Genomic DNA, 24,014 nt, shown 5'->3' on the forward strand with positions numbered 1-24,014 from the left:
TGACAAATGTGCCAGGCTTTGACTAGTTTGCTGCTTTCACTGTGTTTGGAGGTTGTAGAAATGGTTAATATGAGCTCTTAGCTGAGATTCAGAGGTTAACGGGACTTTTATTACCAAGCTCTTGTTACAGCCAAATAAACAAGATCTCACCCCTTTTTGCCCCTGGCACCGGAGGTGCTGGGGCTCAAGAGGCTAGTCTTAAAACAAAATGTACAAAATGTAGCTAAACAGACTGAAAGATCACCCACCTGACACTCACAACAGTCACAACCTTAATTATTCTTAAGTTTAAGAAAAATAAACAAATTGGGTGACTTATAGAAAAATGTGTTCTGTGAACAGTTGTCATGACTGTGAAAATTAGCCCTAAATTAGCTGCAGAAAAAAAAGCTACAACCATGAGAAGAAATAAACACAAAAGATAATAAATGACTACTTTAAGATTATTATCACAGACTTAGACTGCATTATGTTAAAAAGTGCTGCTTTGCAATGAAGCACATCTGGCGAGGGAAAGCTGTGTGTTTACAGCTTAAAAATATTTGCATTTTCACTGGACTGTGAGTGGAAACATGGTGGCTGATTGGCTGGCAGATTGTTTTCACTTTTGACATATTTTCAATTAATCAAATAAGCGCTGTTCGTGGTCATGCTCCTGACGATTTCTGGGGTTTTGACACTCTGGACTACAGACAGACACCTAACTCTCCTCACCAATGATACGAGAATTTTGCATTTGCATCTGTTTTATATCTCTGTTCAGCTCTGTTCAAATTTTGGTTAAATTGAAAGTGTATGTCTTCGAACGGTCAGCAGGGAGCAGCAGTAGCAGTGCACAAGGAGACAACATCAGAAGGTGAGGTTTTGTTTTTTATGAGCAGAGAGCCTGAAGTTCTTGATGCAAATCAATTAGGTAGAAATAACTTACAAAAGCAAAAATAATAATAATAATTTGTTCAAATAATATCTCTAATGATAAGTAAAATTATCAGTGTAAAGTAAAAAAGTGTTAAAGGTGTTACTGCTTTTTATATTTCCAAACTAAAATATGATCTTAATGATGTACAGTATGTAAATGACACTAAGCTAAAGATTTGTTTAGGGAAAAATAGACAAGAAAAAACGAATGAAAGACTTAATGACTCACCAGTACAACTGAAGTCTTCCATCTCATTTTCTTTGTCAATGACATCTTCATGTTTCCCACCTTCAAACTCCAGTTCTTTCCCAGGCAGCATTCTTACTGAAAGGTTACAGCATTTCACATTTACTCATACAGTACATAACAACAGCTGTCTCACCAATGCACAGTGCTAATGTACCAGTGAGGTAACAAGGAGCACAAGAGCAGGAAAAACACAGCACAAGAACAGGTGTGCTTAATTTTTCTCTTCTGTATTTACATTTTCAATCAAGCAATGTTTGGTTGAGCTGATGGGCTGCTCGTTCAGTCAGCAGCAGTGATGGTGATATTTGAAATGCCTGTAAAGACTGCCCTCTTGTGGCAGTCTGCAACACCCTTTTTGGTTTTAAACTTGGAATATAAAGTATGATCTCATGTTCAATCGGGATCTTTACACTTTTTAAGGTTTTCAATTAAAAGTGAGACAAGCCATGTGTGTAAGTTGTGTAATAAATACACTCACATGAAGCTCTGGAGCTCCTGGCTCTCTTGACACAAAATCATACAAATACAAAAGTCAAGATCACTACAAGAAGAAATCTCACACCCATGATAATAGGTGCTATGGATATAGAGGAAAGTGGTGGCAGCGGTGGTGGTGTGGGAGTCCATTTTTCATAGCCTGAAATCACACACAGCCAGTTTATTATTTTTTCTGGATTCAGTCACAGTGAGTTTCAGTCATAATTTATCTGTATCACACTGATCAAAGTAAGTCAGCTCAGATTTACAGAATACAAAAAGTGTCTTTCTGTCAAAAACAAGTAATTGATTGATGGATTCATGGTTTATCTTACCTTCACAAAATATTGTAGCTGAAGAAACTTTTCCACAGGAACGTTGTTTGACGGCGTACTTGACGTCCATGGTAACATCAGTGAACTCCAGTGTTGTTTCTAAGTTGACCTTGAATCAAATTTAAACTTTTTCACATTTAGAGATACAGCCAGAATAAAAGACACTGAAATTTCTCTGGCAGTAAAAAACAGGCCGGACTGAAGAAACACACAGCAGAAGTCACTAGAAGTCCAGACCAAAAGTATTGGGACATTCAATTTCTTTTATATTTCTGCAAACTTTGTGTCAGCAAAGTGTCCAGAAAGTTTTTAACTTCAAACATTTGGTCAATTTGTGTTTATTCAGATACAAGTCTCATGCATTTCTTTCCATTTTATAAACCTAAATATTTAAAATGTGAGATTCCAGTCTTCATTATTAGATTAAGCTGAGACACAGAGCCAGGAAACTGTCCATGATTTTGGTTTGTAGAATATGAGACAAATCAGTGACCGATTCAAGACGTAAAATGGAGAGGTTTACCTGTTTGATTTCCGTAGAGCCGCTATGGGTCTCATTAATTTCTTTACAGAGCTTTGTCTCTAACACTGGGGAATGATTAAATGGACATACTCTTTCCCACTTATCTCGATAATTGACTTCAAGGACACCTCCATGTTTTTCAGTCGTGCGGAACTTTACACTTTCTGTAAAAGCAAAGAAACTGTGTTTAAAGAAGAAAACAAGCTCATCCACTTCTGTCTGACAAATATGATGTTAGAGATGGTCACCTTAGCTTTAGCAAAATCACTAGGAGCAAAGCAAGCACCTGTCATCACTCTGCATTTATTAAAGTTGAAGTGTAAAACATGTGTTCAACATATTTTTAAAAGATTTTCAATAAATAACTCAGATTTCTTATATCTTATAATGAGCTTGACAATGTCATTTTTATTTTAAAGAAATAATCTTCTGTTTTATAAAATAAATACCTAAAAATTACCCCAAGATAATAAATTAAAATACTACCAGAATTAAGAGAGGACATACATGTATGTACTGTATATAGGGATGAGTTTATGGAAAGAGAGGTGTATGGACTCACACTTACCACTACAAGTAATGAACACCACATTTTTGTCACACTTTCCTTTAGTCCTCCTGCACTGGCCAATGATGGAATGGTACTTTTCACAGCTGACATGGTAAATGTTACCTGAACCCTTTGATGGAGCTTTGGATTCAATAAAGACAGCATTGCCACAAAGCTTTTCTTGGCAAACTTTGTGTGCATAGGATAGATCCCAGTTACTAGCACACACTGGAACGCCATCTATCCTCACTTCCCCACGACAGCCCTGTGAAAGGCTGACACTGGGCTCCTCTGGGAAGGAAAGCAATAAACACTGCAGTCAAGTATTGATAAAGACATAAAGCACTGAGGTAGAAATGATCAGTTAATCTTCTCTGCACTGCAAAGTCAAAATATGAAGCACAAGTCCATAATCAAATAGTTCATTTAACACTTTTAGCTTTGGTTTGTTACTTTATCCAGTGTATCTGGAAAAATTCTCCTTCACACTCCGAGTGTCTTGTTTCACTCTTCAGTGTTTCCAGTGCAAATGTAAAAAGTCTGTGATCATTTAAGATCAGTCCTGCTGATATAAATCTTACTTTTGCATTCAATAAAGACGGGCTCCTTCCTTGAGGGTGTGGTTTTATTTTCACATTCCCAAATGCTTCCTGGATTTTCACCACAGCTGAAGCTTTTGTTCCAAAAAGAATCTATTTCAATTGTTTGGGGGTGGATTTTATTTGTTGATTTGTATCCACCACAGTCCATATCCTGGCAAAGCTTTTCCTTCTCAGTTTCATTGAAGTTTTCTCTGGAAACAGCACTGAGTCCCTGTCTCCAGTGAACCAACACTGTTCCACTACAGGCCTTTTTGTCAGGTACCATCGTCCTCCATTCTGAGACAGACAAGAGAAATAAAAAGTTCACAAAACATGATGTAACCAACAGGATCTGAATGATATAAATAACACACTCTGCACACAGAAATTACATTATGATCCTGCATCAACTTAAAGTTTTACACTTTTGAAGTTTAGCTACCCTTCTGACTGCTGTGTAAATAAAATGATTTTATAGAGTGATAACAAAGAGATGACAACTGATGGCAGCGATATTTCTATAACCATCAGACTGCACAGGCCAGCTGTTTCCAGCTGATTCCAGACATTAAGTGAGTCACACTGTGTTGCAGAGCCGTACTGGTGACATGGACAACAAGCAGAAAAGAAAAGAGTAAAACTGAGTAGAACAAATATCATTAATGGAGGTGAGGATGTTAACATTCTACCCTTTATTTCACTAACAGTAACCTTTCAAGGCGAGCATGTCAAAGTTTGAAAGCAGCATTATTTTTATCTCAACATTTTTCTGAAATACAAACTAGTCTCAGTTTGTTTCAATTTCAATTCAGTTTCAAAGCCTTTATTTTAAAATTAGGCTGAAGGAGCAAAGAATAATTCAGAAACTGCTGACACAAAGATCATTATACACACCAGAGCATCGGAGGCCACTGTGTTTGCAGGCAGCTGTAGAAGCAGTAATACTGCTGCATGCAGATAATGGACTGTTAGCATTTGCAATGCAGTTTAGGTTTGAAATGGCTAATTTATCTGCTGGTGCAGGTCCAAAGTAGGGAAGAGTCTCGACAGCATCACCACATTTAAGCTCCTGACAGATGGTGTTTCCATTGTTAGTGTCTTTGAGAGCATCCTCGCACACAGGGATCCACTTCCCCTCATACTCCACCTCTACGTTTCCAAAGCATTTGTAACTGGGAATGCTAAATCTGGGCTTGACACTACCTGAAACAAATTAGTAATGTTGTCACTTTATTTTTAATTATCCATCATAGTCATAGTGAAAAGATGAAAAGGTAACTTCAGAAAAATTCAAATTTGCTTCTTTAACACAAAAAGGATTTGAAGGAATATTTAAAAACAGATTCATGTTAAAGCAAAAATCAGTCTCTTTTTGTTTTTTAAATTCTGGTATCCTGTAACTTAGTGACAAAAATTCAACAATCCAATAAACTGCAACAATAAAACTGGCAATTTTTTCCAAAGGAGGCAAATTAGTTGAAAATGAAACATTCTGCCAAGGAAAGTCACAACATTTATTATATGTTTGCAATCTAAAAATAGTTAAAAAAAAAAAACCCAATTAATTACCTGAGCAAACAACATAGGCTGGTTTTTGTTTACAGGACTTATCATTGTCCTGGTTTTTGACAAAGATGCTCTGTGTCAGGTCAGTAGTCTGATTTGTCGGGTGTAAACTCTTAAAGAGGATATCACCATCTTTGGGACTGTTGTGGGCTTTTATGGGCGTCCCACAGTTCAGCTTTTCACACAGCTTCACAGACTTGTCTTCTGTCCAGGTGTCTCCACACATATCTCCTTCCTTCTCTTCTACATGAATCCTGACTTTTCCCCAGCAGTTGTTCGTCAACCTCATCTTAATATTTCCTGTTGTGACATGAAAAAGTTAAATTTAAGAGGAAGCTAGTATCAGCAGATATTTCACAACTTCTTAGACCAAGCTAGGTTTCAGAAAAAATAGAAAATAGTAGAAATTTGATTGAGAGAAAACAAGGAGGTGAATGTACATCTATGGACATTAAAAGGTAAAGTCTGTTATAAATAAATTGTCTCTTCTGAGTGGATCACATTACAACTAGTGACACAATAAATCAATTCCATATTGACGTCAGTCTTAGTTTTATACTTTAACTCCTTCATATTTCACATTACCTGAACATTTCACATAAGCAGTAGAATTATGGTGGTCAGGAGGCAGAGGTGTAGTTTGGTTACACTCAAAAAGAGACTTTTTTCTGGATGAGCAGCTAAAAGAGTTTTTCCAAACTTTATTAATCATATCAGCCCTAGAATTGAAAGAAAACCTGGAAGCGTTCCCACAATGCATCTGCTGACACACTGTGTCTGCAGACTCTTGGTTCCATGTCTCTTTAGACCCAGAGAGCCAGTAGATTTCTCTGCCATGCTCTATCCCCACGTGACCAGAACAGGTTCCACTTAAAAACACCACCTTGTGACCTGATGGACACAAAGAGAGAAACATGATATACAGTAAGTGGCTGTGCAGGTCGTCTACCTGTTGAAAGGTCATTCGTTCATGTGTGAATGTTAGACAAAGCCCTTAGACACAGGATTAAAGCACTGCATGAATGTGTGCTTGTGACTGGGTTAATTGGGCTTGTAGTAAAAAGCGCTTTGACTTTAAAATGCTGAATGTGTTTGCTGATAGCTGAGCAGAATAATGATTCTCTACTACTTTCAGCAAAACACACTCTGGGTGCTCTAAAGGAGTAGAAAAGCATTATATATATGTATGAGCACCAGCTAGTTTTTGTTTGCAGTGTAGGTGCTGCATTCTGGACCAGCTAAACACGAGCTAAAGAGGACCGAGAGGTGCATGTGACAAGTGAGTCACAGTACTCAAGACAACAGAAAATTAAAGCGTGCAATAAAAGTTCCACAAAGCTAAGTGTCAGTAAGGGTCTGAAATTTGTGATGTTTCCTAATTAAATGAGAGAAATAGACTGGGTGAGCGTTGAGATGTGAGATTCAAATTTCAAATCAGTACCAAAAATGATACGAAGGCTCTTAAATGATGATTCGGTTTTACTGTAACAACTGACAACCTCAGATTTTTTAGAATTAAGGTGAAGGAAATTTAAAGACATTAAAAGCAATGAAGAATGCTTGTTATTTATTCCTGTTGTCTTACTATTTATATTTTATTTCTGCACACTTGACGAGGAGCCCCCACAATTTTGTGGTAAATTTACAATGACAATAAAAGACTATTCTATTCTATTCTATTGGCCAAGGTGTGAGTGGCTGGTAAACACTCCACTATTGGGAAAACATTGTTTTGTCTGTAATTAGTCTGCTAATCTACTGACAAAGACATTTGGCACCCAAAAAAGCCTAGTGACTTTTTCACAAAAGACCAGTGATGGGAATAAAGGCGTTACAAGTAACGGCGTTACTAACGGCGTTACTTTTTTCAGTAACGAGTAATCTAACTAATTACTATTCCAATCGTTACAACGCCGTTACAGTTACTAAGAAGAAAACGCGGTCCGTTACTATTTTTCAACAAACAGACGGTTGAAGCTGTCTTCAGCTTACCGCATCTTATATCAGTTGCATGGAAGTAGCTGTAAGTAATCTGGACGCTACAGCTTTAAGCAGCTGCGCGCGCTCCCGCGGACGGTAATCACGATCGCTGTCTAGCACAACACCTGGAGCTAAGGGGGCAAAACAATCACATGAGTGCTGCTGTTTGACTGAGGAAGAATAAGGTAGTCGTGGTAAGCCAATCACATGACCACTTAAAGACAAAGCAACAAGGTGATATATACCAGTTTTTAAATTGTGTTGATAGGCCACGTAAAACCAGAGTCATGATAAACAATATATACGTGGCGTTTTTTCCTGAATAGTTTTGTCACGTTTACTGTCTAAGGACAGCGTTAGCAAGCACTCTCTGCTTATGAGCAAAAACAAAAACAAAAAAACAAAAACAGAGGTTTTAGGAGTGACGGCGAGAGAGAGAGATTTGTGACATTTAGTGTGTTTGGAGTGTGTAGTTAATGTGTTGTCTTGTGTAGTTAGTGTGTAGTGTTGTGGATAGTTTTGTGTTGTGTGTCAGAACAATGAGGCGACTGCTGTCTCCAGGTAGAAACAGGAGTGATACACCTGCTGCTGTCAGACCTGCAGGTATCAGGCTGTGATGTTCTCCTTTATAGTGGACAGAAATATTTGGAGTGGCACAAATAATTTGTGTGGCATCTTATTGAAGGCAGAACAGCTGATTGTTCTGTAAATAGTTTGAAATTGTTATTTAAAAAGTCAAGGTAAATGGATGCAAATAACTTTGTTGTTTGCAAAACTTGTGCATAGAATTTTAAAATTGACAATTTATATTTGCATTTAAAGTTATGAAATATGATTCATTAAACATGTTTGTGGTTGTTACAGTAAAAAATATAACTTTTTCTACTCTGATTTTATGTTTTTTTGTCTGATTTTAGATCAATTGTGTTAATACAGCATGTCAAAATGAAAACATAACTGTAAATTCAGACACGTGAGGCTGTGCTGAAAACAATGATACCAAACAAGGCAAAGTAAATAGTTTTTAAGGTGAAATGTAGAGGAAACATCAAAAGTAGTCAAAAATGGCCAATTATACCATGGACCAACACTGCAAAAAGACAAATTGTTTATCTGGGTTTCTAGTTGGATTTTCACAGGTAAGTGTATTTAGACCTTAGACTTGATGATTTAATAAATAGAAGCATGTAACTAAGCAGAGGGAAAAAACACTTTTTTCTTCTGACTGACATCGATGAATGAAAATGTCTTTTTCCTGGTTCTAGCATTTTATTATATTTCAGTATGTTTACTTTGGGAAAGCACTATCATTTGTGACACATGTGTAATTACTTATAACAGTTATACACAGCAACAAGGTCAAAGGGCACGTGACACTCACCCTCACAGGTGATTCCAGCTGCTTCCGCTTCCCGATCCGAAAATTGGTTGTTTGAGTTTTCTGTTAAACACTCAGATATCTTTGATATCTTCTTATTTCTCGGACACGTTATTGACAGGAAGCTACCAGAACCCTGACTGAATTTTTCAGTTTTGCCTTTTTCCCCACATTGCAGTTGTTTGCAGACAGCTGCTGATTGAGCCTCTGTCCATTCTTTTACAGGAACTTTCTTCCACTGGCCCTCATGCTTTATCTCCAATCTTCCAGCACATCTTCCAGGACCAGTGGCGGCTGGCCCATAGGGGGCGCTCGGGCTCCGCCCCCCCAAATGTGGAGGAGTAAAAATATATATTTTTAAAAAATTCATCAATGATAGTTTTACTATGTGTGTGCCCATATACAGCCAGGCGTATTTTAACATTTTCACCAGCTGACTCATTAAAGTTCAACCAACAAACGGTGTTTTTCTTCTTCTGGGGCGCTCGTCAAAGCGCCCTTGATATGCAGCGAAATAGCCTATCATTAAATGGTTGCCAGGGGAAAATAATAAATATTTGACCTATCAGCGTCGCTGAATTAAATGGTTTGGGGGCGCTTAAAATTGCGCCCCTGCAGAAAACGCGCGAAGATTTGCTGTTCTAGAATTTTACCTCAGTCAGTAGCCTAAGTGAGCTATAAGGTCAGAGAGAGACGATGGCAGCGGTATTGTTAACGGTTGAGGCACAGCCTCCCCCAAATTCGGTTAGATCGCACATTCACCGAAACTGTAAGTCTTCTTAACATCCTCATCACCACACCAATGACAACATCAGAATCGGAGAGGTGTTTCTCTACTTTAAAGAGGATAAAAACTTTCCTGAGAAACAATATGGCTCAGGATCGGCTCAACGCTCTGGCTATGCTGTCCATAGAGAAAAAACTCACACAAGAACTTCCTGATTTCAACACCAGGGTCATCGAGAAATTTGCCACTCAGAAAGACAGACGAGCAAAGTTCTTGTACAAATAAGAACCCTTAACCATATTTACTCTCTTTCTCCATCCCTCTCTCTTTCTCTCTTTAGCCCACCCCCCCAATCAGTTTACAGTTGTTGTTTTCAATAGTTATTTTTCATTCATTCAAAAAAAAAAAAAAAAAAATCTGTTCATGTTCATTTTTACAAATCTATACAAATGGCCAGAATATGGTTGTTCATTTTAAATTTAAATTAAAATTGTGTTGTTTGATGTACTCATTAAATGGGTCATTTTAGTCGATATCATAAAAATTGCCCCCCCTGAGATTTTTTTCAGGAGCCGCCACTGTCCAGGACCATCTGCCAGTTTCACCTCCACACTGTCTGTACCACGACAATAAGAGATTTATCAGCCACGAAACACAAAAAGAATAAATACATTAAATTAAACTCTTACTGAACACATTTTGGGAAAAATATAATCAGAATTTAACAATGTCACAATTTCACTGAATGAAGTAACTCATTTTCTCTCTCGACATAGAATTTATTGCAGGATTTAAAATCCCATTATAAAAGCAGACAAAGGCCATCAGCAGCCACTCTGTACATTTCCACTGCTGTATCTCACCTGAACACACCACATAAGGTTGTTTTGAACACTGGATGTTCTTGCCATGCTGAGCCTGACAGTGCCACAGTGAGGACTCACTGCCTTTGCAGCTCACATGGTCCATTATCCCTCCTGAATTCTGATGTTCTTCAGTATAAATCAGCTAGAACAAAGCATTTATGAGTTTATGTTATTTCATTGATAATCATCCAGTATTAATGGTGCACGTTAGTACACTTATCACAATAAATCCAGTAGCACTGCTGTATGGACAGTTTCTGATACATGAACGCTCAGTATCCATGTATCAGAACAACAGGTAACTTATGGTGACTAAACTTGAAAACTCACTTCCCCACATCCAAGCTCCTTGCAGACCAATTCAGCTTCAGTTTTAGTCCAGGAGGAGGCACACACAGGATTAACTGAATCATTCACTTCAATATTAACTGTACCATAGCACTTGCTGTCTTTGCCAGAGTGCTTCAGAACTACTTTAACTTCATCTGAGAGAGAGAGAGAGAGAGAGAGAGAGAGAGAGAGAGAGAGAGCAGTTTCACAGTGTGAAGTGTTTGCTTGGAAGTTGTTTGTGTTGGAATATAGATGTGTTGAATTACCTGTGCATGTCACATTAAGGTTTTTGTTTGGGCTGAGAGAGTTACCGCAGTGCATTTGCTGGCACACATCAAAATCAAAGTTGTCCTGTTGAACAGGTATCCAGTTGTTATTTTCTTCTTTTTCCAGCTGCCCAGAACACACATTTGACTGGTTTCCTTTGAGCTGCAGTCTCGTATAACCTGTTCATAAAAACACTTTCTGAATTCACCACCATATTTAATATTTAACAGTTTTTATCACTGCTGTAACTCACCTGAACACACACACACACACACACACACACACACACACACACACACACACACAGGGAGATTTCACTTTAAACATTTTAAAGATTTCAAAGATATTTTAAAGATTTTTAATTTAAAATAATGCTATTAATTAATAATATTACTACTATTCAAAGTTAAAGAAACTAAATTAACTTGCCTTGTGAGATCACCAGCTCAATGTGAGTGAGGCGGAGAAGGGGGAGCAGGAACCACATCATCACTACAGCTTATGACTTGAGAGTGAGGCAGACAAATGATATGTTCAACCTTATATTCCCGTGGCTTCACCCACAAAAAAGGAAATGAGCAGAATATGCGCCAAAGTTAGACTCACAAATGTTAACTTAGATTGAAAGAAAACACAAGTGCTCTAATTTCTTATACAGCACCTTTTTATGTTAAACTTAAACTCACTCTGATGCTGTAACACTGAGAAAATGTGTAAACATATCAACAGTAAATCACACTACTGATTTTATGAGAATGTGAAATTTAATTTACTGATAAACTGTAAATTCAACCTTTAATAGCTGATTCAATAGCTGTTTTTTTAAATTAATAATTTTAAAAGAAATGCTAACAGACTGATTTAACTCCAGTTCAACTGCTGATAGGATGCCTGACCCAGCACTGTTCCAAGCAGTCATTTCCTGCATTCATAATTCCGTTATTTGTGACAATTCTGCAACACCACAAGCTGAAATGCAGCCCCAAGCTACGACAGAGCATCCACTATTTTTATAAATGGCTTTGGACACTCACTGCTGTTCCCTCTTGATCTCGTCTGTACATACTAATTACAATTTGTCACTGATATTTGCGCTGTGCTGCATTTTTTCCTATTTCTTGGGAACACAGTAAATCATTTTTAGGCCTGCATCATCATCATCAGAATCTCTTTGTTGCTGCAAAAATAAAAATTTTTTCCCCTGTGTCATTTTCCTACTTTATTTTACATGCAGATAAAGAAATGGGAACAGAACACATGTTTTTGCCACATGCTGCTACTAACATCCTGTCTAAAGGTACCAACCTTTCTGTTATATGTTGATCCGACAGTCGTTCATTCTTTGAGTTAGGTGCATTGGTTATGTTTGAATGATTTATACGTCAAGGTTAAGTGGTTTAATACAGCAAAGGAGCATTGTCAAGCTTACATATTATAACTCACTCTAAATTATTTTACATGTGTCTGTGGCCTCTCTTAATTCCTGTCACTAAGACACACTAACCAAACTTAAAAGAAAATGTAATAAAAATCTGAATATAAATAAACTAATGGTAAAGTAATAAAATGTTGGACCTCAGTTGGTGACTTTTTCAATGCATGGTCCCTGAAAAAAAGTTGTTTTGTAATAGTTTTTGTGAAAATCTGATTATTACAGGAGAACATTCTGAGAATTTATTCTCACATCTAGAGATGGCACGATACCACTTTTTTATGTCCGATACCGATTCCGATATCATAAATTTGGATATCTGCCGATACCGATATGAATCCGATATAGTGTTTTTTAATCAACAAAACTGTTTTTTTTTTAAATATCTTGCTGCATTTTGTATAAGTTCATACTCAAGTTTAAAACAACAACTACACTAAAGCTATTCTGTTATACCTGTATGCAAAAAAAAAAAAATTTCATAGTTCAGCAATACTGATCAATCTAATAAACTTAAACCTACACCATCCTCCCTATTCTGGTATTTTAAAGAGTACTTAGCGTAAATATTAAGCAACCTAACTAATAGGGTTCCAACTCCCAGCAACAACAAAAATAAATAAATAAAAAATAGGGAACCACCCCTCACGCTCCACCTCATGATGCTTAATCGACGTAATCAACCTTAATTTGATGCAGTGTGAAAAAAAAAATGCACAGAAATCAATTATTTTTCAAGAAATATTAAATAGATTCAACATCTTTCTTCAACAAAATTGCAGACTGCACAGATGGTACCTTCCCAAAGGAAAAAGTACTATATTAGACTTAATAGTTACTATATACAGTAATTGACTTCTATTCATTTTACATCAAATTAAAACTTTGGGTGTCAGATAATTATTTACTAAAAGCTAGACATTTTAAATGAGAATAAGAAAGAAAAGTATGTCTTTGTGCCCTCTTTTCCCTGTTAATGCCCTATCGGCCCCCCTGGCTAAACTTTGCTAGATCCGCCCCTGCACAGTTACCAGCCGTCAGCTACAAAAGATCCTCGAGTAGAAAGTAATAATAAATATATTCTAACAACAGCTTATCAAGTGCTGCTGCTGTTCAGCCGCTGGTTTCCTCTTTCTGGTGCAAAGTGGGCCAAAAACAAACCAGAGAGACGGAGTCGCGACAGAAAAGCCGATCAGCTGATCATTAAGCAGTTTCATGATTGAAGTAGCAGCAAGAAGAGGCAGTCGCTTGTTAAGCTTTACGCAGGAATGCTTTACAAACATTCAGAGATGGACTTACACACTTGCTTTACTTCTCTCGGGGATAACTTTGTCGGAGATGAAATGCCGGGTTGCTAGCGAAGCTCCACATGCTATCCAGACCACCGACAGGTCACAAATGCCACAGCCGCTCTATCACGTGATGCATACTGCTCCGACGTGCTAACGTTCTGAGGTGAGTTACGCGTGTTGCAAGTTTTATGAGGTGCTTTCGTGATATTTAATGGATCGGATTACATTTTTTATTTTTCTCCGATATCCGATCCAGTAATTTAGGTCAGTATCAGACCGATACCGATACGTAATATCGGATCGGTCCATCTCTACTCACATCTAAGTATAAGATTCACACAGAGGCAACTTGACCACATTTATCAGGGACCTGATCAGAAATGAAGCATAAGTATCACCATCAACTCCAGACTAGCTTAAAAGAAATAAAGCCACAAACCTCTGGGTTGCATTTCTGAAACCAGATCGTTTATCTAGGCAGGAAACAGTGATCACATATGCTTCTGCTTCAGATATATTCTCAGGAGAAAATCAGCTCCCAACTGTGTTTAAAGGTGTGTATTTAAAAAAAAAATAGATGTATGCTTTCATGTGTTTTAAATATTTACTTAAACAGTAAATTCATGAATTTTACTGTATCAAACTGAATACAAAATTAAAGGGCATGCTACCCACCAAACAAGACTCTCGGGGTGCACAAACAAACCCTGTTGTAGGTCAATGCACACTATGGAAACACACACTGTTCCACAAGACTGTGCGACTTTTTCAAGAACTCAGAAGAAGACAAATGCAATGGGTTATGCATCGGGGCATGTGAAACACACCAGCGAGTCAACTTATGGGTGGCTCAAAAAATGTTATATTATTATTCAGTAATGTGTCAGATTTCATAGCAATTCTATATGTAATTAACACATGAGCATGCCCTGCAGCCAGGATAGCAGACAATGATTTTTTTTTTGGTTTGTTTTTGTTTTTTGCTAAATAATGATGGCAGCAAAACTGTGTGCAAAATCGTGTTAAACAGCATTACAGACACCAGGACTCTTCAACCACATCCAGAAAAGACAGCCAAGATCTTAAACTAGATGCAAAAACATGACAACATATTTGCAAAAAAAATTAAGATATATATATGAAAAAAAAAAACCACATTTCATAAGATGAAGTTTGGAAAATATTAAATGATAACGCCCATGATGCAATTTAACCTTTACAAAAACATTTGGAATTTGGCCAGGAAACCAGTAGTGGAGGCAAGACAAATTAGAAGGACATGGGACAGCTCAGCTTTACTTAGCTGGAGGTCAACATCAGTGGTGGAGATCCTCTGGTGCCTTGTGAAAAACAACAACAAAAACCGAGCTTTATTTGTCACCTAGACAATCATACACAGCTGCAGGTATAGTCACGCCATTCCAAGGATTGATTTTTAGCATGGGAGGTCTAGCCAGGACACTGTGCTGGAAATTGAACTTGCGATTTCCACTCCAAAGGTGTGTAGTGTGTTTGTACACACTACGCACCTTTGGTGTAGTGTTACCACTACACTGAGGTCAGCATGTCTGGAGGACATTCTATGGAGGCTTGTGTTGGCAGAGGTGCCAGGACACCCCTGTAGCTTGGCTGGGGAGTGACATTGGCCGGGGGACCCTCTGAAGGCCAGTGACAAAGAAGACAGGACCCCTTTGGAGCCTCAGCAAGTGATCAGCAATGTAGGCAGAGAACTTGTAATTGGATATAGATGGAGTCACATGCGCTCAGATTCAGGTTGTTTGGTATACCTATCTAAGTAGTATATCTGAAAGTTTTATGTTTGTGCATCTACAGATGGGAACTTGTCTGTGTGTAAAAAAGATTTGTTTTTGCAAAAAAACATTTACACGAGTTTCAATTTTTTTTGTTAAAGTCTGGTTACAGATACAAAGCAAAAAACTACGTGTAAAACTTTGCGCTCAGGTTTCCTCACTGCACGTGGATTTCAACTTACAAGTACAAATTTTGACCCGATTTTTCTTCCTTTAAGCTGATTGGTCAATGTAATGTCAATCACAAATTTAACAATCCAATCAGAGAACAGATGGGTTTGGCTGTTGGAGGGGTCCTCTACGGAGCTTCAGGTCCTGGAAGGGTAATACAGTTTGAAGCTGGAAGATCTCTATATAAATCTCTATATAAATATCCCATAGAAGCTAGGTCCACTAACTTTCAGTAGCTGCTGAAAGGATAAAGTTTTGGTATATCAGTGGTTAGAAATAGCATTATTACTTTAGGATTAGGGAACCTGAGTGCACATAGTTTTTTGCTTTGTATCTGCAACCAGACCTTAACAAAAAAAATTGTAACTCGTGTAAATATTTTTTACAAACACATAACTTTTTTTACACACACAAATTCTCATTTGTAGATGCACAAACATAAAACATAAACATAAAACTTTCAGAAATTTTGGTTTACAAGGTTACAAAACTCAGTACACAAATTCAACATTTGATTTACAAGTACAAAAAATTTATGACCACAATTTCAGACTAAGGTTATGTGTGCATGGCGTGCATTGCAACTTAAATGAACTACTATAAACACTTGAAACTGTCTGTAAAGAGATTTCATGCACACTTAGTCAATGACGGCTAAATAATATTGGGTTTACAAAAACGTATATATTTGAAACATTCCTGGTTGTGTTGATGAAGGAGAATATCTGGCAGGGTTGGATGTGGGTTTACACTTGATGAAAAGGTTTGAGAAACACAGTTAAAACAAGAGGTTTATTTGGTCTTTTTTATGTAACAAATTTTACCTCAAGTCATCTGAGCATGCTTTGGATTCCACTAAATGCATGTGAAAATGTTTACTCAGAACCCACATCCACCCCAAACACGTAAACCACAGACACATAATGTCTTCCCCTCCTCCAGTGCACAAAATGTACCCAACTTACGCACACAGGAACACACGTACACACAGAGTAACCAATGAGAAGGCTGAGAAATATTTTGGTTTTTTATGTGGTTTTGAATGTGGATGCAGATGTTTAAGATCTCAGTTAATATAGGAACTCATGAGATTACAACAAGAAAAACAAAACAAGTTTGAAAAAAAAACCCTAAATATATATTGGTCCAGTGGCACCATAGTGTAGTAGCTTACACATTTGTTTAACAAGTAATACATCTGTCATTTGGTTACATTAATATTAACTTACTAAATGTTGGTTTAAAATTGAAGTGTCATGGTCTGCGGTGGGTGGCTGGAATTTCCATAAGGCTCCTGAACTGACCTGGGATCTGCCCCTGGGCAGGGCCAACTCCAGCTCCTGCACACCTGGAGCCTATTGCAGGCAATCAAGCCAGAGGGATTTAAACCACACGTTGATGTTCATTCACTGCCAGTTCGTCATCAACACATGTTGGTAACAGGCCTTATACCTCAAGTTCTTGCTGTGATCTACTTGTTAACTCTCTTGTGCTGCAGTTGCTGGATTCATCTTGGCTCATGCTCCACCTCCGGACTCAGGATACCAAGCAATCATTCTGAAAATCTCTCTATGCCTCACCTGCCTGCCCTCCTGCCATTAGTGATGGGCAGATGAAGCTTCATGAAGCACTGAAGCTTTTCATCCAATTGGTTCACCCCAACGCGAAGCTTCATGAAGCTTCATTTGCTCTAGCAGGACACCTACTGGACGTAAAAATAATAGCTGGCATGAATTTGAAGAGTGTGGCATTTTGCACACAGCCTGTAAATGTCAACAACAAAAGGAGTGTGTAAAACATGTATATTGTAGTGATGGCAGTATACTGTGTATATTTATAGTGGCAGTATGGGAAATGATTATTTGGAAATGCTTGAAATGGAAATGATCATTTACTGTGAGGTGAGGTGTGGTTGGGGTGTGGACAGTAGTTGTGCTTTTGTAACGTTGAGGTATGGACAGCTACACACTGAGGCCTCAGTCCTGCCTGTTCACATTTTATTCTGTAAAAACTAAATTTTCACTGCTTTTACGACCTTTTTAGTGGGGAGAACATAGCTAGGATTTAATGATTTAACAAATCTTTTGAATCCTTTGTCCTCCACAATGCTAAATGGCTGGGAGTCCTCAATCACCATGCTGACCAGGTCTTCATCTATTTGAGATTGTTCTCCTGAGGAAAGACAATAAAGATAAAGCACAAATATAAATATCACACACGTAACTTATAACAGTTGTATAATATTGTTATATCATTTAGTAACATTACTGCATCCTATATTATCATTGCATTTGATGGCTCACCTGGTCTTGCTCCACAATCGGTGTCCCCCTTATTCTCATGCAAAGCTCTGTAGTGCCTAAGCATGGATGAGGTGTTGTTGTTATATCCCAGCTCCCTGGCACATAGCAAACACTTCACCTTGTACAAAAGTCAAGACAGCTCAACATAAATTGTATTGCACCATCAGTATCATGGAAATACATCTTCTGTAGAAATTTACCTTGTTGGGAGGAATAAGATCAAAATGTTCCCACACAGGGGAGGACATCCTCCTCTTCTTAGCTGGCTCCATTCTCTCCTGACTTTCTCTCCTCACTCTCATAAACCTCCAAACGGTCTCCAAACTCTCACTAACCGCAACTCTCCATCAAACACCCACATTTTTGAATGAAGTCTGAGGGGTTTATATCGCTGTCATATCTCGCGGCAAAGTTCGAACCACTTCATGAACCAGTCACGTGGTACAGCCGGGCAGCGAGGCTTCGGACGTCATCATTTTCAGCTCCTCCCATAAATGAAGCAAGCCTTCGCGGAAACGCCCCCTCCATTACTCGACACACGCTCCGAAGCCTCGATACAGAACGTCCCATCACTACCTGCCATCACACTCCATCTGAAGCCCCGGATCTCAGGCCAGCCTTTCCACGCCACTCAGCCTCCCCTGGATTCTCATCACCCCCCCTCTCAACACTCCCTGTCCCCTACTGCAAGTAAGAATTGCTACTCTTACAACTGGCCACTTCAGAGCTGCCTCCACTACCTCGCTAACTCCTCTATCTTCTCTCTTCAGTGTGACTGTTCCCTGCTCAGCTCCACTCCGCATCTCAGGCCTCATTCCCTCACCCTAGCCACGTTCCCCGGGCCACACCTCGTCAAACTCCACGTCTTATTGTTTTTTTTGTCTTTGCTACGTTTTCTTTTTTGCACTTTAGCCTAATAAATTGTTACATCATCTGCTGTCTCTGCTCTGGGTTTCTGCACCTGAGTCCTGTTCAGTACAGGCCACTTGGCCCCGTGACATGAAGAAGACATCAGTCCATCGTTTGAATGTCGCTCAACATATTTCACATTAATATTGAAAGATAAGGACCCAACAATTACACAGAGAAAACCCCAACAATCAAACGATCCCCTAAAAGCAAGCACTTTGGTTACGGTGGGAAGGAAAAATTCTTTTTTAACAGAAAGAAACCTCTGGCAGAACCAGGGTCAGCGACATAGCTGGACTGGCCATCGGGCATGGTAATTTTTCGTTTTAAATGGACCAATGTTTTGTTGTTGTCTTTTTTTCCGTAACCGTGTAAACAGTGAAAGGTGGCGGATTGGATAGATGCTGGCAGACGTGTAAAAATAACTCAATTGTTTGGTAGTGGCTATGGTGGAGCTTTCACAGATTCAGTAAACTTAGCAAGTGGTGGAGGCCAGCAGGTGGATGGGGGAAAGGGGAGGCGGAGGTGGAGAGACCCAAGGCGGCCGCAGGTCCGACTGTCAGGTGAAATGAGCTTCAGGTAAGAAGTTATGACCTGCAGTCTATCTGGGTCAGATATAAACCAAGTTTAGGTGGAGTTTATTTTCGTTGTGCTGACTTTTTACAGTCAGTTACAATAACTCGTACTGTGTACTCTAGCATGACGGAGTTTCTATACAGTTGGGTGGGTGCTATGATGTTACTGGTGAACTTTATTTTATTCATATGGTTAGTTAGTAGAGTTGCCTACCGTCCAGCAAAAAACGGAATCCTCTGGTATTCAGAGTTAATATTATGCGTTTCGTATTGAGCTGAAAATAAACGGGATTAGTCCCGTACTTCAGCTACAATAAAAAAAAAGACAAAAAGCTGGAGTTATTCTGTCTTTTACGCTGTCAGCTGCCTCTTCTTCTCTCATTCTCAAACCTCCCTCTCCTGCTGCTACTTCAATCATGAAACTGATCAATGATCGGCTGATTGGCGTTTCTGCCACAAGTCCCGTCTCTCTTGCTTGTTTATCTCCCGCTTTGCGCTAGAAAAAGGAAACTAGCAGAGGTCGCGTTAAACAGCAGCAGCGCCTTTAAACTTAATAAGCTGTTGTTAGAATTTATTTAATATTACTTTCTAGTATCAGCTGATGTTTGTTTGGTTATCTGGTGAGAGGGAAACATGAAGATGAAACCAGGAGATGTTCTTACTGAATCATCAGAGCTGAACAGGTGATGGAGAAACAGGTTTACCTTTTAGGTGACATGAATGGGTTGAAGGAAAGCTATGAACTGTTTCTGAGAGACAACTTACACCAGGATCCTTTTCTATGTAGCTGACAGCTGGTAACTGTGCAGGGGCGGGTCTAGCAAAGTTTTGCCAGGGGGCCAGGTAGAGCATTAACAGGGAAAGGGGGCACAAAGAAATACTTTTCTTTCTTATTCTCATTTAAAATTTCTAGCTTTTAACAAATAATTATCCGAATCTTACAACCAAAGTTTTCATCTGATGTCAAATTTATAGAAATCCATTATTGTACATAGTAAGTTTTTTTCAGGGTCCCAACATAATTTCTTCAGAAGAAAGTACTGTACATGATGCCAGTATTTTCCCACATTTTCTAGATACTGTATTAGTACTTTGTGTAAAATGCCATCAAAAAGTCAGTTAAGTTTTATTCTTTCTCACCTGTCTTTCTGTCTCCTTTCACTTTTAAAAGGTTGCCATGTTAGAAAAAATATTTTGCCCTGCCATGCTGTTTATTGATGTGGTAAATAAATAGTTTCTGAAAATATCACTAAATCTGTCATTTATTATTTTTAATATTCAGTAATGATCATGTCTCACCTCTAGTCTTCTCTGTCTTAATTTCAGGTTTCCACCATATGTTGTAGATAGTTCAGGAAGTTAACTCAACCAAGCAGTCTTTGGGTTTCGGCTAAGTACTGTTTAGAATACCAGAATAGGGAGGATGGTGTAGGTTTAAGTTTATTAGATTGATACATATGTACCAACAAGACAGTGTACATCACTGTCACAACAACGTTTGTTTTCATTCAAAGGCTTTATGGTTTTTCCTATAATACCTGGTGGGCCGGTCTCTAGTCAAAATGCCTGGAATGATTTTTTGTCCCAGTCCAGCCCTGGTCAGGGAGGGGCAGTCCTCTTGGTTGGGGGTGACAGGACAAAAAACATGCTGTGGAAGAGACCCAGAGGTTAACAATAACTGATAATTAGGTTTAGAGTATAAACGTATTGTGGGTGAAAAGAGGTGAGAGAAAGAGAAATGCTAAGTGCATCATGGGAATCATGATTGGGAAGAATGGCCTTCCAGATCTGAACCTGAATGGTGTTCTGTTACTTGACTTCTATGCAAACCACAGTTTTTCCAAAATGAACAGCATGTTCGACATAAGGGTGTCCATATGTATACATGGCAACAGGATACTCTAGGCTGCAGGTGGATGATCTATTTTGTAATTATATCATCAAGATCTGCAGCCATATGTTCTGGACACTCGATTGAAGAGAGGTGCTGAGCTGTCAACTGATCACCATCTAGTGTTGAGTAATCAGGTAGGGGAGGATGCTGGACAGACCTGGCACGAGCTCTGGCAGTGGCTCAATTTGGGAGGAGTTCAGAAAGGCCATAGAAAAGACTTTTGGACTGCCTCGAAGAGATTCTGGCAAACTATCAGGTGACTCAGGAGGGGAAAGTGGTGCTATACCTGCACTATGTATAGTACGAAGGGAGCACTGCTGACCTCAACTGAGGAAGGAATACTTTGAGGACCTTCTTAATCCCACTCACGTTTTCCATAGAGAAAGCAGAGTTTGGGGATGAGGAGGAAACTCATCAATCTCTGGGAGGGAGGTTACTGAGGCAGCTAAACAACTCCTTGGTGGCAGGGCCACTTAGGTGGACGAAGTTGGACGATCTGATATCCTCGTGTTGGTGTTGTTTCCTCGTCATCATAAATAATGTTGTTCCAGGTTCAACATTGCAAGTGACCAATCACCTTCTCCTGACATCATCCGCGACCTCGAAAAAAAACAAATCTACTTCACTTGCGAGAAGAGAAACCGCCTCTGTAAGGATGTATAATGCTTACTGTTTATTAAAGAAAAGTATCCTGAAATGCAAAGAATTCAAGTTCCTGGATCTGCGGACAGAAGCGGTTTCTCTTCTCGCAAGTGAATTAGATTTTTTTAAGGCGGTATTTTTCAAAGGCACAAAAGGGGGACGTCACAACAATGTGACTGGTCACTTGCAATGTTGAATCTGGAACAACATTTATTATGATGATGTGGGAACAACACCGATACGAGGATATCAGATCATCCGGACGAAGTTTGCCCTAAATTCCTGAAGACTCTGGATGTGTATGGCTGTCTTGGTTGACATGCCTCTACAATGTTTCCTGGAGATCGGGGGGGGTACCTCTGAATTGGCAGACCACTTCACACTCACCATCGCAGCTGAGTGTGAAGCAGTAGGAATGAGAATCAGCACCTCCAAATCTGAGGCCATGGTCCCCAACCAGAAAAGGGTGGAGTGCCCACGCCGGGTAAGGGAAGAGTTACGGCCCCAAGTGGAGGATCTCAGGGTCTTGTTCACAGATGAGGGGAGAAGCAAGCAGGAGATGGTCAGACAGATTCGTGCTGCGGCTTCAGTGATGCTGACACCACACAGGTCCATCGTGGTGAAGAGAGAGCTGAGCGTAAAGCGAATCTTTCAATATACCGGTCAGTCTACGTACCTACCGTCACCTATGGTCACAAGCTTTGGGTAGTGACTGAAAGAACAAGATTGTGGATACAAGTGGTGGAAATGAGCTTTCTCCAAAGGGTGGAGTGACAATCTGCATAGCAATAAAAATTTATGCTATGCCCTCTAATAAAACTGCCTTAGGGAAGTATGTATAATGTAACCAGAATGGGTCCTAGCATAGAAACTTTTGGAACTTCATAATTAACCACTATGCATGAAGAAGACTCCCCCATTGAAATGAACACATTAAAGACTATTAGATGGGTATCATTCGAACCACTGCAGTTCACTACTTTTAATACCTACAGCATGATCTAATCTCTGTAATGAAATATTATGATCAACAGTACTGAGGCTAACTAGAACAAGCACAGATAATAGTCAACTATCTGATAATTTGTGACCTTCACTGATGCTTTTTCTGTACTGTGATGACTTTTAAATCTGGCTGAATAAACCATTCCTCTGCAGGTGATCGGGTAGCTGTTTTATAACTACTCTAAACCCTTTATAGACTTTATAGACTCTTTATAGACTGCAGTAAAGGTTTATCATATTATCATATTTCTTCATATTAGACAGATATGCATCACTTTCTGGAGAAGGTCTGGAGAAGGCTGTATCTATTTCAGCTTCAGCTACACCATGATCCCTCAACAAGGCCTCTGACAGGGATGCTAGATGTGATGTTTACACGAGATATGAGGGGCACTGCTTACAAATTAGTCCCCTTGCTTGTATCGCTGTCTCTCTTCTCAGTGGTCTTCTAATAGCAGCGCTAGCTGGTCTGTCAGTGCCTTAGCAATGACCTTATTCATGTTAACATTGGTAGCAAGCAATGACTCTAGCTTTGATCACCAGGAGAAATTATTAAGTTATTACATAGAACATTAAATTGTGTGATAATGAATTTTTATTCAAAACACTCTGAATCGAAGCATTGATTTTAAAAAAGAAAGAAAGAAAGAAAGAAAGAAAGAAAGAAAGAAAGAAACAAACAAACAAACAAGTCAACAACCTAAAAGAATGGGACATTTTATTTTCAGTTTTAGAACTTCAGAGACTCTAAAACCGACATCTTATGGATAAAACGGCTTATTGTGCTGTGTATCAAACTATATATAGCATACATAACATACAGTTTGATACTCAACATCTAAACCATTTCCCAAATTCCTGAGTCTCTGAGGCATCACTAGAAGTACTTAAAGGTTCAAACCTAAAAATGTAATAATTATAAAAGATTTAATTATAATAAATGTTACATATGAAACACTGTAAGGATGTTTATAAAAACCTTACATTCAATTATAGGTTTACAAACAAACAAAAAAATAGAAAGATAGAATACTAGTACTTAACATTCTTTTTATATATTATACATTTCAAGTTTTTTGCCAAACTTTATCAAAAGACAGATTTTGCTACTTTTTACACTGAGGTTTTGGGTCAAATTGAATTTTCTTTTAGCCATTTAAAATAATATCATTTAAGGAAGGCAAATTTTACATGATCTGATTTTTTAAGTAGGTGCTAAAGCCATATTTGGC

The 24,014-nt window shown here is 38.7% G+C and overlaps 1 long non-coding RNA gene and 1 pseudogene across 2 annotated transcripts; both read right to left on the bottom strand.

Annotated features, from left to right (window-relative positions):
* Window positions 1-240: 240 nt before the first annotated feature.
* Window positions 241-11,235, bottom strand: LOC308406662 (scavenger receptor cysteine-rich type 1 protein M130-like; annotated as a pseudogene). Its single transcript has 15 exons — window positions 11,178-11,235; window positions 10,748-10,927; window positions 10,482-10,636; window positions 10,128-10,293; window positions 8,562-8,852; window positions 5,786-6,091; window positions 5,204-5,500; window positions 4,529-4,837; window positions 3,635-3,931; window positions 3,072-3,344; window positions 2,504-2,667; window positions 1,981-2,089; window positions 1,647-1,805; window positions 1,148-1,243; window positions 241-248 (listed from the first exon to the last, which is right to left on the bottom strand). The product of its transcript is annotated as a scavenger receptor cysteine-rich type 1 protein M130-like (transcript).
* Window positions 11,236-17,093: 5,858 nt separating this feature from the next.
* LOC308407618 lies at window positions 17,094-18,256 on the bottom strand. The gene is made up of 3 exons (XR_013973700.1): window positions 17,958-18,256; window positions 17,758-17,875; window positions 17,094-17,626 (listed from the first exon to the last, which is right to left on the bottom strand). It is a non-coding gene; the product is annotated as an uncharacterized lncRNA (long non-coding RNA).
* Between the last annotated feature and the right edge of the window lie 5,758 nt (window positions 18,257-24,014).

Source organism: Rhamphochromis sp. 'chilingali' (genome assembly GCF_963969265.1).
Source record: "Rhamphochromis sp. 'chilingali' genome assembly, chromosome: 12".
NCBI classification, from domain to species: domain Eukaryota; kingdom Metazoa; phylum Chordata; class Actinopteri; order Cichliformes; family Cichlidae; genus Rhamphochromis; species Rhamphochromis sp. 'chilingali'.